At 42.3% G+C, this 14,089-nt stretch overlaps 1 long non-coding RNA gene across 6 annotated transcripts; it reads right to left on the bottom strand.

Annotated features, from left to right (window-relative positions):
- Nucleotides 1–3,331: 3,331 nt before the first annotated feature.
- Nucleotides 3,332–14,068, bottom strand: LOC141572672 (uncharacterized). Of its 6 annotated transcripts, none has more exons than XR_012498019.2 (4): nucleotides 13,974–14,068; nucleotides 13,101–13,204; nucleotides 6,329–10,021; nucleotides 3,332–3,797 (listed from the first exon to the last, which is right to left on the bottom strand). It is a non-coding gene; the product is annotated as an uncharacterized LOC141572672 (long non-coding RNA). The 6 variants fall into 6 exon arrangements; XR_012498021.2 differs by having other exon boundaries at nucleotides 6,329–10,018; XR_016018992.1 differs by lacking the exon at nucleotides 13,101–13,204 and having other exon boundaries at nucleotides 6,329–7,000; nucleotides 8,448–10,021; nucleotides 13,974–14,037.
- Nucleotides 14,069–14,089: the final 21 nt, after the last annotated feature.

Here is a 14,089-nt window from a genome sequence, read left to right as displayed (position 1 = left end):
CTGGCTGGTGAGATTCAACGATGCACAGCTCTAAAGTCAGCAGGTGGGTAGCTTGAAATTGGCCACAACGTGGGTATTTACACCACAGGAATTGGCAAATGCTGTAAATTAGGGGTTTCCCTCCTTGGGAGTGCTTCTTGTTACACATTAACCAGCCCACTCAGCCGACTCAGGCTTCCTTGATCCAATCTGATTCTGCAGGTTCCATCCACCCCTCTGGCTTCTGCACGGCATCTGAGCAGGGTTTCTCTTGTTAGAACAGTGTGGCCCTATCAGCAGAGCTGGGATCAAGCCTAGCACTGGATAACTTCATGCGGCCTTTCGTGGCCGCAGTTTTTGTTTTTTGGGGTTGTTTGTTTGTCTATAAAACAGAAACAATATATCCTGTATGGATCAAATGATGGAGGGGGTGGCCATTGCTTTATGGGATGTTAGCAGAGCATCCAGAACACAGCAGTTCTCCTGGGAGAAGCCACCATACTGGCTCTGCCAGGGACTTATTGGAAGATAAATCACTCCTCTTCAGGGCATTCAATCATTCGTTCACTCATTCATCATTCATTCATTCACTTCCCCCACCAAATATTTATTGAACACCTAATGTAATAAGTCTTTATTGATTCCTTCTCAGTTATTAGAATAGTGCTTAGACCTTCCTCCCTGCAAAAAAAAAAGCGGTGATTTGTAAGTCCAGTACTACCTCTCCAAGACATCAGATGTGAGAAATTAGATTCAAAATGAACTATCTCAGTTCCTACTGCAAATGCGAGTTCTCCTGATACATCCATCATTTCTAGAAGTCTGACCTTGTTTTCAGAGTTAACTGTTGATGGTTGGAACATGGCTTGTATATCCTATTACCTTTTCTATGTCTCTATGTGGGGGTCTCACAAGCATCTCAAACTCAACACGGCCAACGGAGCTCCTGCTCTTCCCCCAAACCTGCTCCTCCGCCTGCTGTTCCCGTATTACTAAATGGAAGCTTCGTCCTCCCAGGTGCTCAGGTCAAAAAGTTGGACTGTCGGGCCGACCCGGTGGCTCAGGCGGTTAGAGCTCCATGCTCCTAACTCCGAAGGCTGCCGGTTCGATTCCCACATGGGCCAGTGGGCTCTCAACAAGGTTGCGGGTTCAACTCCTCGAGTCCTGCAAGGGATGGTGGGCTCCACCCCCTGCAACTAAGATTGAACACGGCACCTTGAGCTGAGCTGCCTCCCGGATGGCTCAGTTGGTTGGAGCACCAGCTCTCAACCACAAAGTTGTCAGTTCAATTCCTCGAGTTCCGCAAGGGATGGTGGTCAGCGCCCTCTACGACTAAGATTGAACACAGCACCTTGAGCTGAGCTGCTGCTGAGCTCCCTAATAGCTCAGTTGGTTGGAGCACCAGCTCTTAACCACAAGGTTGCCAGTTCAACTCCTCGACTCCCGCAAGGGATGGTGGGCTATGCCCCCTGCAACTAGAAATGGCAACTGGACCTGGAGCTGAGCTGCGCCCCACACAGCTAAGACTGAAAGGACAACAACTTGAAGCTGAACGGCACCCTCCACATCTAAGATTGAAAGGACAACAACTTGACTTGGAAAAAAGGCCTGGAAGTACACACTGTTCCCCAATAAAGTCCTGTTCCCCTTCCCCAATAAAAAAAAAAAAAAATCTTAAAAAAAAAAGAAAGGACAACAACTTGACTTGGGGGAAAAAAAAAAGTCCTGGAAGTACACACTGTTCCCCAATAAAGTCCTGTTCCCCTTCCCCCAATAAAAAAATCTTAAAAAAAAAAAAAAAAAGTTGGACTGTCCTTGACTTTTCTCTTTCTCTCCCACCCTATACCCAGCAGCCGTCTTGTCAACTTTGGCTCATTCCCTATGCTCCAGTCACATGGGCCTCCTCACTGTTCATCCAACAGCCCCGCTGCAGTCCTGCCCCAGGGCCTTTGCACGGGCTGTTTCATCTGCCTCAAAACCCTTCCCCCGGACACCAGGGGACACACTCCCAACTTATTATGCTTTTGCACAAATGTCACCTTCTCAGTGACTGTCCCTGACATCCCATTTATAACTGCAACCTTACCTTTCTCCTATTCCCACCTTCTGTGCTCCTCCTCTTCTAAGCTTTTTCTCCATGGCACTTACCAATATAGGAAATATGTTTATTTTACATGTTTGTGGCCTGTTTCTCCCCACCAGACCATAGCCTCCAAGAGAGGAGGCACTGTGTCTAATTCACTTTGTGAATAGATCAATGCTTGGTGTACAATAGGGGTTCAGTAACGATCTGTTGAATGACTGAATCTTGAGAGAAAGTATTTACCTTAGTTTGATACATGGGCATGTTTTTTTTTCAATGAAATTGTAATTGACATACAATATTTTATTAACATACAACATAGTAATTCGGTATTTTTATATATTACAAAATGATCACCACGATAAGTCCAGTTACCATCTGTCACCCTAAAAAGTTATTACAATATTAACTAAAGGCCCGATGCTGTACATTATATCCCCGTGACTTACTTATTTTATACGTGGAAGTTTGTACTTCTTAATCCCCCTCACCTATTTCTCCTGTCCCTGCATCCCTCCCCTCTGACAACCAAGTTTGTCCTCTGTATCTATGAGTCTGTTTCTGTTTTGCTTGTTCATTTGTTTTTTAGATTCCACATATAAGTGAAATCATATGGTATTGGTCTTTCTCTGTCTGATTTATTTCGCTTAGCATGATACCCTCTAGGTCCATCCACATTGTCACAAATGGTTCATTCTTTTTTATGGTTAATATTTCATTGTATAAATATGTACCACATCTTTTTATCCAATCATCTACTGATGGCCACTTAGGCTGCTTCCGTATCTTGGCTGTTGTAAATAGCACTGCCGTGAACACAGGGGTGCAGACATCTTTTTGAATTAGCGTTTTTGTTTTCTTTGGATTAATACCCAGAAGTGGAATTGCTAGGTCACATGGTACTCTATGTTTAGTATTTTGAGGAACCTCCATACTGATTTCCATAGTGGCTGCACCAATTTACAATCCCACCAATAGTGCACGAGGGTTCCCTTTTCTCCATATCCTCGCCAACACTGGTGTTTATTGATTTATTCATGACAGGAGAGGTGGTATCTCATGGTGGTTTTGATTTGCATTTCTCCATGGGCATGTTTTGTACCCCAAATACCTCCCAGCATAAAGGATACCCTAGATCAGGGGTTGGCAAGAGACAGCCCATTGGCCAAACCCAGCTCACACCTGTTTTTGTACAGCTGGCAAGTTAAGAATGAATTTTACATTTTTTAACTGGTTGAAAAAAAATTAAGAATATATTCTGACATTGAATATGATATGAAATTCAAATTTCAATGTCCAAAAATACAGTTTTATTGGCACATGTTAGCACGCATTGCTCTATACAGTGACTGTGGCTGCTTTTCTGCTACAAAGGCAGAGGTGAGTAGTTACGACAGAGACCGTCTGGCCCTCAAAGCCAAAACTATTTACTATCTGGTCTTTTACAGAGAAAAGTGTGCCGAGCTCTGCTCTAATGTCAGAAGAGAAAATCACTTTGCCAAAGGGGAAACTGAGGCCCAGAGGGTCGAAATGAAGTTTTTAAAGCTCCACGTTTCTGAGGGGCTCCTCCTTTGCCAAATTATTCACACAGTATCTCCAGTGCTTCAGAGGAAATGCAGCAAACACACTGACAAAGGCCTCCATATGCTAAAGGTCACCTGGGGTATAGACCTTGAGGAAGAAATCTGCACACACCCATCTGATCTTGCCAAGCCCAGGAGATTTTTAATTGCCCCTGTAAAAAGGAAAAAAAAAAAAGAGAAAGTCATGTTCTTTCTAAACCTTGAGTTTGGGACTTTGATCGGAGTGATTACAACATCGCATTGAGGCCCCATTTTGACTTCATTCCTTTGGGAGGCATTTTATTGGCACAGTCAGAAGTTGGTGGCAAAAGCCAACACTCATCCATGGAGACAAAAAGCAGATTCGTGGTTGCCAGGAGTTAGGGGTGGGGGGAATTGGGACTGACTGCTAATGGGGATGGGGCTTCTTTCTGGAGTGACGGAATGTTCTGGAACTAGACAGTGGTGATGGTTGCGCAACCCAGTGAATACACTAAAAACTACTGAATTGTGTACTTTGAAAGGGTGGATTTTACATTACGTACACTTTGTTTCAATAAAAATAAATTTAACAAGACAACACCTATCTGTTTATTGCTAAATAATGATGCTGTGAAATAAATAATGGGAAAGCAAAAAAATAAATTTCACCTATTACCCTCCCCTCCCCTAGTCACATTCCTTTCATTTTCCACATTCTCTCCTGGTTCTTGTTCATCTGCACGGCTCCTTTTCGCACAGCTGTAAAACAGATAGTATCTTGGCCATCCATTGGTCAGGAAATGGCACAAAATCATTTTAAAAAATCTCTAGGGGTGGGGAGTGGGAGAAACGGGTGAAGGGGGACAAACGCTATAAACTTCAAGTTATAAAATAAATAAGTCGTGGGGATGTCACGTACAGCATGGTGACTATAGGTAATAATAGTGCACTGTGTACTTGAAAATTGCTAAAAGAGTGGATCTTAAAAGTTTTCATCCCAATGGAAGTGACCAGTTAGCTCAGTTGGTTAGAGCGCAGTGCTCTTAACAACAAGGTTGCCAGTTCGATCCCCACATGGGCCAGTGAGCTGCACCCTCCACAACCAGATTGAAACTACTTGACTTGGAGCTGATGGGTCCTGGAAAAACACATTTAAAATAAATTAAAAAGTTTAAAAAGTTTTCATCCCAAGAAAAAAATATTTTGTAACTATGTGAGTGATGGATGTTAACTAGACTTATTGTGGTGGTCATTTCGCAATATAATACCATGTTTCCCCGAAAATAAGACCTAGCCAGACAATCAGCTCTAATGCGTCTTTTGGAGCAAAAATTAATATAAGACCAGGTATTATATTATATTATATTATATTATATTATATTATAATGTTATATTATATTAAAGACCTGGTCTTATAGTAAAATAGGACCCGGTCTTATATAAGACCCGGTTTTATATTATAGCAAAATAAGACCGGGTCTTACATTATTTTTTGCTCCAAAAGACGCATTAGAGCTGATTGTCTGGCTAGGTCTTTTTTTGGGGGGAAACACGGTACATAAATCAAATTATGCTGTACACCTGAAAATGATGTCAATTAGATCTCAATAAAAAATAAAAGCAGGTAAGAAGAAAGAAACTCTAAATGGCACCCCCATCCCACATTCTCGCACATTCTCTCCCCATCCCACACCCCTTCCTCTCTCTGTCTAGCTAAGCTCCCAGACCTATGTAGAGGCAGGAGAGGATATCCATACCCATATCCATAGCTCCTAGGCTGTGTCTCTGCCTGGCAGAGAGTAGGCACTCAATAAATTTTAGTTGAATGAATGCACACCATGTTGACAAATAAATATCTCAACTCTCCAGTATATACAGGCTGTGGTATGCTGGTCATATTTGACAACCGGCTCTCTGGGGAGGGGAATTTATATAGCTCTCTACATGACTATGTCTACTACATTGTATATATTGCATGATATAATATATGCATTATGTAACCTATATATAAATTTGTTATAAATGTTACTGACATGAATGCATAGCATGCAATTTACAAATAATAAGAAAATATACAATACTCTATTGTAAATTCCACATAGGCACTTGCATCTCAAAATATGGTTTTGTTGATTTTTGTCACATTCTTATATCTATAGCCAACCTATGGTTGCAAAACACAGCACAAGTGTAGTTCTGACATGAATGTTCGTAATATTTTCCTTTACGTTAGTAAGTAACATAAATGTGAAGATATGTTGGAATTTCACTTGTTCATGGATAATGTGAATGTCTTCTTTGATGAATCAGATCATAGTTTTTGAGTACTAGAAAAAATATTTCCTCATTTTTCTGTGCTGTCCGTGATCTAACAACTGTAGATATGACACATTTTGAAGTTTAATCTGTATTATTAACTTTTCTGCATCACTTTTTAAGCCTAATCCAGGGGCTGGCATGCTATGGCCCTCCACCTGTTTATGAAAATAAAGTTTTATTGGCACACGGCCATGTCCATTTGGTTAGTATGGTCTAGGGTGGCTTTCTCACTACATCCTCAGTGTTGAGTAGACACAAGAGAGACTATAGGGCCCACAAAGCAGAAAGTCTTCACTATCTAATTTTTAACAAAAAATGTTTTTGACCCTTAATCTAGACAACCAAAAACACAATAAATCAAGCCCTCATTTGTGGCATTTGCTAGTTTCCATGGTATAAATACCTCCACCGTGGCCCATTTCAAGCTGCCAACCTGATGTTGTGATGTCGACACAAAGTTGAAAAGATACGCAGTAAATAGCTCACCATCATATACTGTTTCTATCAAACAGATACAGTAACAAAAATAAATGAAAATTAAATTAAATTAAAAGCATACATAATGCCAAAATGTAAGATAATTAGGAAGTAATGTTTTGAGTATTTAACACTTTTTTTAAAAAACTGAGGTGAGATTCACGTAACACAAAATTAATGGTTTCAAAATGAAAATTTCACTTGCATTTACTACATTCGCAATGTTTTTTGACCATCAGTTCTATCTGGTTTCAAACATTGTCATGACCCCAAAAGGAAACCCAGGACCCATTAAGTAAATTGTTCCCTGTTCCCTATCTCCTGGTCCGTGGCACCACCATCTACTTTGTGTTGCTATGGATTTCACACTTCTAGGGACCGCCTATAAGGGGAATCATACTAATGGTACTTCGGTGTCTGGCTTATTTCACTGACCACCATGTCCTCCAGGTGCATCCATGTTGCAGCAGGTGTCAGGATGTCCTTCTGTGTTAAAGCTGAAAATTATTCCATTGTCTGAATGGACCACATTGTTTATCCATCATCAGTTGATGGGCACTCGGGTTGTTTCCACCTTTGGCTACTGTGAATAATGCTGCTGTGAATATGAGCATGTAAGTATCTGTTAGAGGGCCTGCTTTCAGTTCTCTTGGGTATCTACTCAGAAATGGAATTGCTGGTAGTTCTGTTTAACTTTGAGGAACCTCTATACTGTCCTTGGTTTTGGTTTTGTTTTACTCGTTTATTTTGAAATAGTTCTAGGCTCATATAAAAGTTATAAAAAACAGTAGAGAGTTCCCCTCTACCCTTCATGTAGCTTTTCTTAAAGATAACATTCTATAATACATCACCACAGAAAAATACCCAAACTGGGGAATTCACATTGTTACAATAGACATTATTCTGATTTCACCAGCTTTTGCATGTACTCTTTTAGTATGTGTATGGCTCTACGAAAATGTGTCCCACGTTGAGATTCATGTCACCACCATCACCACCAGCATACAGAATATTTCCGTCACCACACACACACACACACACACACACACACACACACACACACAGTTCCTCATAGTCATCACCTTCCCCAAATCCTGACCCCTAGCAATCCCTGCTCTGTTCACCGCCACTATAATTTTCTCATTAAAAGAATGTCAGTCATGCCAATGGAACCACACCCCATGTAAGTCTTTAAGACGGCCTTCTTTCAGTCAGCATGATGACTTTGAACTTCACCAAGTTGGTGCATGTATCTATCCATAGCTTGTTCCTTTCTATTACTTAGTACCGTGTTTCCCCCAAAACAAGACCTAACCAGAAAATAAGCCCTAGTATGATTTTTCAGGATGACATCCCCTGAACATAAGTCCTAATGCGCCTTTTGGAGCAAAGCTTAATATAAGACCCAGTCTTATTTTCGGGGAAACACGGTAGTATTCCACTGCATGGAATTAATCCACAATATATCAATTCACCCATTGAAGGACATTTGGGTTGTTTCCAATTTGGGGTCTATTACAAATAAAGCTTTTATGCACATTCATGTTCAGGATTTTGGGTGAACCTAAGTGTTCCTTTCTCTTGGGCAAACATACAGGAGTGGGATTGCTCGGTCATATGGTAAGTGTGTGTTTCATTTTCAGAGAAACGGCCAAACCATTTTCCAGAGGGTCTGTACCACTTTTGTACCCTCACCAGCAACATATGAGAGTCTGGCTGTTCAGCATCCTCACTAGCACTTGGTATTGTCAGCTTTCTTTATTTTAGCATTTTCTAATTTGTACTTCCCCACTCGCTAATGATGCTGAGCCATTTTCATTTTATACCAATGGTGTGAGAGTCTTCTATCACTTTATGTTCCTAAGACTTTTTTATGTTGTTGTCATTTGTGAGTTTCTGCTGCTTAATATGTGTTTGTGGGACTATACCAATATATTTTTCCATTCTTCCATCAATGGACATTTGCATCGTTTCCAGATTTTGCCATCGAGAACATTAGTATGTCTCCTGCTCATACAAGAGCAAGAGTTTCTTAGGTAACATACCTAGAAGTAGAATTCCCGGGTCAGGGCCGGCCCGGAGCCTCAGGCGGTTAGAGCTCCATGCTCCTAACTCCGAAGGCTGCCGGTTCGATTCCCACATGGGCTCTCAACCACAAGGTTGCTGGTTCAACTCCTCGAGTCCTGCAAGGGATGGTGGGCTCCGCCCCCTGCGACTAAGATTGAACACGGCACCTTGAACACGGCACCTTGAGCTGAGCTGCCTCTGAGCTGCCGGGTGGCTCAGTTGGTTGGAGCGCGTCCTCTCAACCACAAGGTTGCTGGTTCGACTCCCGCAAGGGATGGTGGGCTGTGCCTCCTGCAACTAGCAATGGCAACTGGACCTGGAGCTGAGCTGTGCCCTCCACAACTAAGACTGAAATGACAACAACCTGACCTGGAAAAAAGGCCTAGAAGTACACACTGTTCCCCAATAAAGTCCTGTTCCCCTTCCCCAATAAAATCTTTAAAAAAACAAACAAACAAAAACCCACACCTTCTAAAAAAAAAAAAAAAAGAATTCCTAGGTCATAGGGTATTCAAGATAGTGTTAAATTGCTTCCCAAAGGGGTCAGATCAGTCGTTCTTTTAGTTAATCCACAGCAAAGGTGAGAGAGATAAAGCTCAGGGTGCATTTCGAGATAGGAAGCATGTACACATGTGATATTAACACTAGATTGTGCCTAAATAAGGTAAACGTCATCTTGGATTGCATCTATCAACAAAACTATTAGAAATTTATTAGCTTTGGGGAGCGATTTAGAGACACCCGAGTCTCTGGGACCAGGGAACACATGTACTAAGAAAGATGTGATTGGAAGCAATGATAAGTTGAGAGATATGTAACAGGGAGAGGTTGCAGAGCAAAATGCACTCGCTAATAAAGATAGAGGAGGGGTGAGAGGGCATGCGTCTGTACTGTAACCTCAATAATAAAACCTTATGCTCTATAACAAGCACTGAGAATCAGGTGACTAGTAGGAAACACATCTCCCCAAGGATAGGAATACCCATTTCATTCATTCAAGTAGCATATACAGTGGTACTTCGGTTTTCAATTGTAATCTACTCTGGAAGTCCGTTTGAGTTCTGAAACGTTCGAAAACCGAGGCACGGTTTCCCCATAGAAAGTAATGCAAAATGGATTAATCTGTTCCAGACCTTTAAAATCAAACCCTAAAACTGAAAATTTAGCATGAATTTTACTATCTAATGATACCACAAATCCATAAAATTTATGGCGTTCGTAAACCGAAATGCTCGTCAATGGAGACGCTCGAAAACCAAGGTCCTACTGTATGAGGTGTGATAAAAAAATATGGTGAATGGTCAAATAAAAAATTTATTACAGTAAAAGACCCATTGCCATTAATCTGCCTCAAAATACTTCCCCTTGCTTCAAATATACTTATCCCATCATTCTTGCCATTTTCTGAAGCATTTCTGGAAGTCCTCTTTCATGAGTGTCTTTAGTTGCGCTGTCGTAGCTGCCTCGATGCCCTAAATCGATTCAACACGTTTACCTTTCATGGTCATTTTGACTTTGGGGAAGAGCCAGAAGTCACACGGTGCGAAAGCTGCTGAATAAGGTGGATGAGGACACACTGTAATGTTTTTATTTGACAGTAATTGCCATACCAGAAGCAATGTGTGACATGGAGCATTGTCATGCTGGAGGATGAAACCGTTAGCCCATTTCATGTTAATGCATTGTCGGTGATCCATGATTTACAGCACACTTTAAAACACACCTTCTCTCAACCGTAGCTCACACCCGAATGACTACCAAACAAGTTGAAACTTGTCACACACTGTTACTAAGGTTCGACGCCACTTCCTATATTGAAGATTCCTGCCTTTCCACTGGATGGCACTTGGCAGCAGCATTCACTATATATATATATATATATATATATATATATATATATATATATATATATATATATATATAAAATATGTATACATAATACATATACATACACACACACACATATATATATATACATATATATGTGTATGTATATATATATATATATATATATATATATATATATATTTTATTGGGGAAGGGGAACAGGACTTTATTGGGGTACAGTGAGTAATTCCAGGACTTTTTTTTTTTTTCCAAGTCAAGTTATTGTCCTTTCAATCTTAGTTGTGGAGGGTGCTGTTCAGCTTCAAGTTGTTGTCCTTTCAGTCTTAGTTGTGGAGGGCGCAGTTCAGCTCCAGGTCCAGTTGCCGTTGCTAGTTGCAGGGGGCACAGCCCACCATCCCTTGCGGGAGTCAAACTGGCAACCTTCTGGTTGAGAGGACGCATTCCAACCAACGGAGCCATCTGGGAGCTAAGTGGCAGCTCAGCTCAAGGTGCTATGTTCAATCTTAGTTGCAGGGGGCGCTGCCCACCATCCCTTGTGGGACTCAAACGAACTGGCAACCTTGTGGTTGAGAGCCCACTGGCCCATGTGGGAATCGAACCGGCAGCCTTCGGAGTTAGGAGCACGGAGCTCCAACCGTCCGAGCCACTGGGCCGGCCCCTCACTATATTTTTTGATCACACCACGTATAGGTGAAGCTTCAACTGTATCCAAGGATAGAGAGGGAAAGAGACAAATCCAACATCTTCCTGCCCTCAAAACATTCATAACGAGGGCCGGCCCGGTGGCTCAGGCAGTTGGAGCTCCGTGCTCCTAACTCCGAAGGCTGCCGGTTCGATTCCCACATGGGCCAGTGGGCTCTCAACCACAGGTTGCCGGTTCAAAGTCCCGCAACGGATGGTGGGCTCCGCCCCCTGCAACTAAGATTGAACACGGCACCTTGAGTGAGCTGCCTCCCGGATGGCTCAGTTGGTTGGAGTGCGGGCTCAGTTGGTTGGAGTGCGGGCTCTCAACTACAAGGTTGCCAGTTCGATTCCTCAAGTTCCACAAGGGATGGTGGGCAGCGCCCCCTGCAACTAGCAACGGCAACTGGACCTGGAGCTGAGCTGCGCCCTCCACAACTAAGGCTGAAAGGACAACTTGAAGCTGAACGGCACCCTCCACAACTAAGATTGAAAGGACAACTTGACTTGGGAAAAAGTCCTGGAAGTACACACTTTTCCCCAATAAAGTCCTGTTCCCCTTCCCCAATAAAATCTTTAAAAACAAAACAAAACATTCATAACGAGTAGGGAAGGCATAATGAAAGAGCAGAGATGTGAATCAGAATGCAGCACGAGCCATCAACCAGAAATAAATAGGGTGCACTGGGAATGCCAAAAAGTAGGGAACTAGCAGGACGCAGGAGAATCAGACTTTATAGAAAAGGTAGAATGTGAGCTGAGACCCCCCCCAAATTAGAACTGAGGAAAACTGCAAATTCTGATTATTAGAAAAGCTTCGATCTCTTTAACCTCCTCAAGATAAACTAATTTACTGTTCTCTGGGAAGGGCCATCCCCCTCTATGCACCATGGATTATCATATAGCAAGGAAAAAGAACAAATTCCTATTAGATTCAACCACATGGGCAAATCTCAAAAATACTGTTCAGAGCAAAAAAAGTGGGGACACAAATGAGCTCATACCATATAATTCCATTTCTGTGAGGCTCTAGAATATGCAAAACACATCTGTGGGGGTTGAAATCAGAATCTAGGGTGCCTCTGAGTAGTGATGTGCAGCCACTTGTCCTGGCTCCTACCAGCCTGTTGTTAACATTCTTTCCAACTTCATGGTAGCTGGAAATCAGCCATAGTGTAAATATTTACACCACAAAAGTGGGCAAATGCTACAAATTACAACTCTCTCTCTCCCCCCCCCAATTTCAAAAACCCACTGTTAAACATTTACCAGCACGCCACAGCTAGGCGGGGCAAGGGGCATTAACTGAATAGGGCACTGAGGAACCTCTGGATGGTCACATGGCTGCACACAATTGTGAAAGCTCAAGGAATTAAGCTTTTAAATGCACTCAAGAACTGTGCGTTTATTATATGTAAGTTATAGTTCAATAAAAAGACTATATGTATAGATAGCCTAAAATAAAATAACATGACGGAGAGATCCCTTGCAAAACAAAAGGAAGAGGCAAATGCCCAGGAATGGGAAAGGTCATGGCATTATCTGAAGCCAGCTGAACATTCTCCTGAATTCTGGGTGAGTGTGAGCAGTGAGAGGCAGCATTCAAAAGGCCCATATTGTAGAAGCTGAGGAACTGGCATGTCTGGGGGGCAGTTTTAATCAGAGATGGGCTATAGTCACATCTTTGCATTTTTAAGCATTGTCACATTTTGCAACTATGTATATGTATATTGTGTATCTATTTTTTAAACATTGTATCTCTGGTGCCCAGCACAGTATCTAGCACATAAATGGCATTTCAAATTAACCCTTAAAAGAATGACAGGGGCAGCTGGACAGGAGGTGGGCTGGACTGAGTCAGGGAGACAAAGGGACCTGGGCTGAACCCTGAAAAGAGTGTTGACTGAGCCTTTCCCTGTTTCTTCCCACATGGTTCTGAAAGGTAAATTCCACCATGAAATGTACATGGCTGTTGGGAGATGTGACAAAACGAAACGCAATGTGGTGAATTTTTCATTTTTCATTCCCATTTAAATGACAGTCCTTTATTTTGCACCACGTACTTCCATTCTTTTTTTTAATTGGTGTTAAAATGAACTTACTCATAAAATGGTGCAGCCACTATGGAAAAACAGTATGGTGGTTCCTCAGAAAATGAAACATAGAATTACCATAGGATCCAGAAATTCCATTTCGGGGTAGCTACCTACAGGAATTGAGAGCAAGGACTTGAACAGATATTTGTACAGCCATGTGCACAGCAGCATTCTTCACAATAGCCAAAAGGTGGAAACACCCAAATGTCTACCAACGGATGAATGGATCGGCAGAAAGTGGTCCATCCATAAAATGCCTTAAAAGGAAGGAAATTCTGACACCTGCTACAACATGGATGAACTATGAAGACATTATGCTGAGTGAAATAAGCTGGACATAAAAGAACAAATACCATATGATTCTAGTTATATGAGTTCCCTAGGGGAGTCAAATTCATAGAGACAAGTACACGGTGGGTGTCGGGGGCTGGGGGAGAAGAGTGGGAGGTTAATGCTTAATTGGCACAGAGTTTCAGTTTGGGAAGATGGAAAACTTCTGGAAATGGATGGTGATGATGGTTGCACAACAATGTGAATGTACTCAATGCCACCAAACTGTACACTTAAAAATGGTAAATTTTGTTACATAGATTTACAACAAAAAAAGTGTTATAAAAACACCTTTCTTTCATGAACGAATGGGGATAATCGTGGGTGCTAGGGGCTGCGTGTGTGTGTGTGTGTGTGTGTGTCTGTGTGTCTGTGTCCCTAACTGGCAAAAAGATTTCGTTGACTCTGGCCTGTCTCCCACCACTTTTGGGGATTTTAGTGTCTCCGGTTGTCCCAGTCTGGTACCCCACAAGGCTCGGAGGGTCGGATCTCTCCCCTCACTCACCTGCTCAGTCTCTCTACCCCCACCCACCGCTGCCTCCTCCTCACCTTGCTTCCACTTGCGCCCCGCCCAGCAACCCAGGCATAACCGCACAGGCATAACCGCACAGGCGCGGCCGGACCCGAGAGAATGCGCACGCTCGGGACACCGCCTCGGTTAGTCT

Source organism: Rhinolophus sinicus, chromosome 15 (genome assembly GCF_057876585.1).
Source record: "Rhinolophus sinicus isolate RSI-liver-muscle chromosome 15, RSI-T2T, whole genome shotgun sequence".
In the NCBI taxonomy this organism is placed as follows: domain Eukaryota; kingdom Metazoa; phylum Chordata; class Mammalia; order Chiroptera; family Rhinolophidae; genus Rhinolophus; species Rhinolophus sinicus.
The sequence above is the reverse complement of the archived record's forward strand: the minus strand, read 5'-3'. Positions and strand labels throughout refer to the sequence as shown.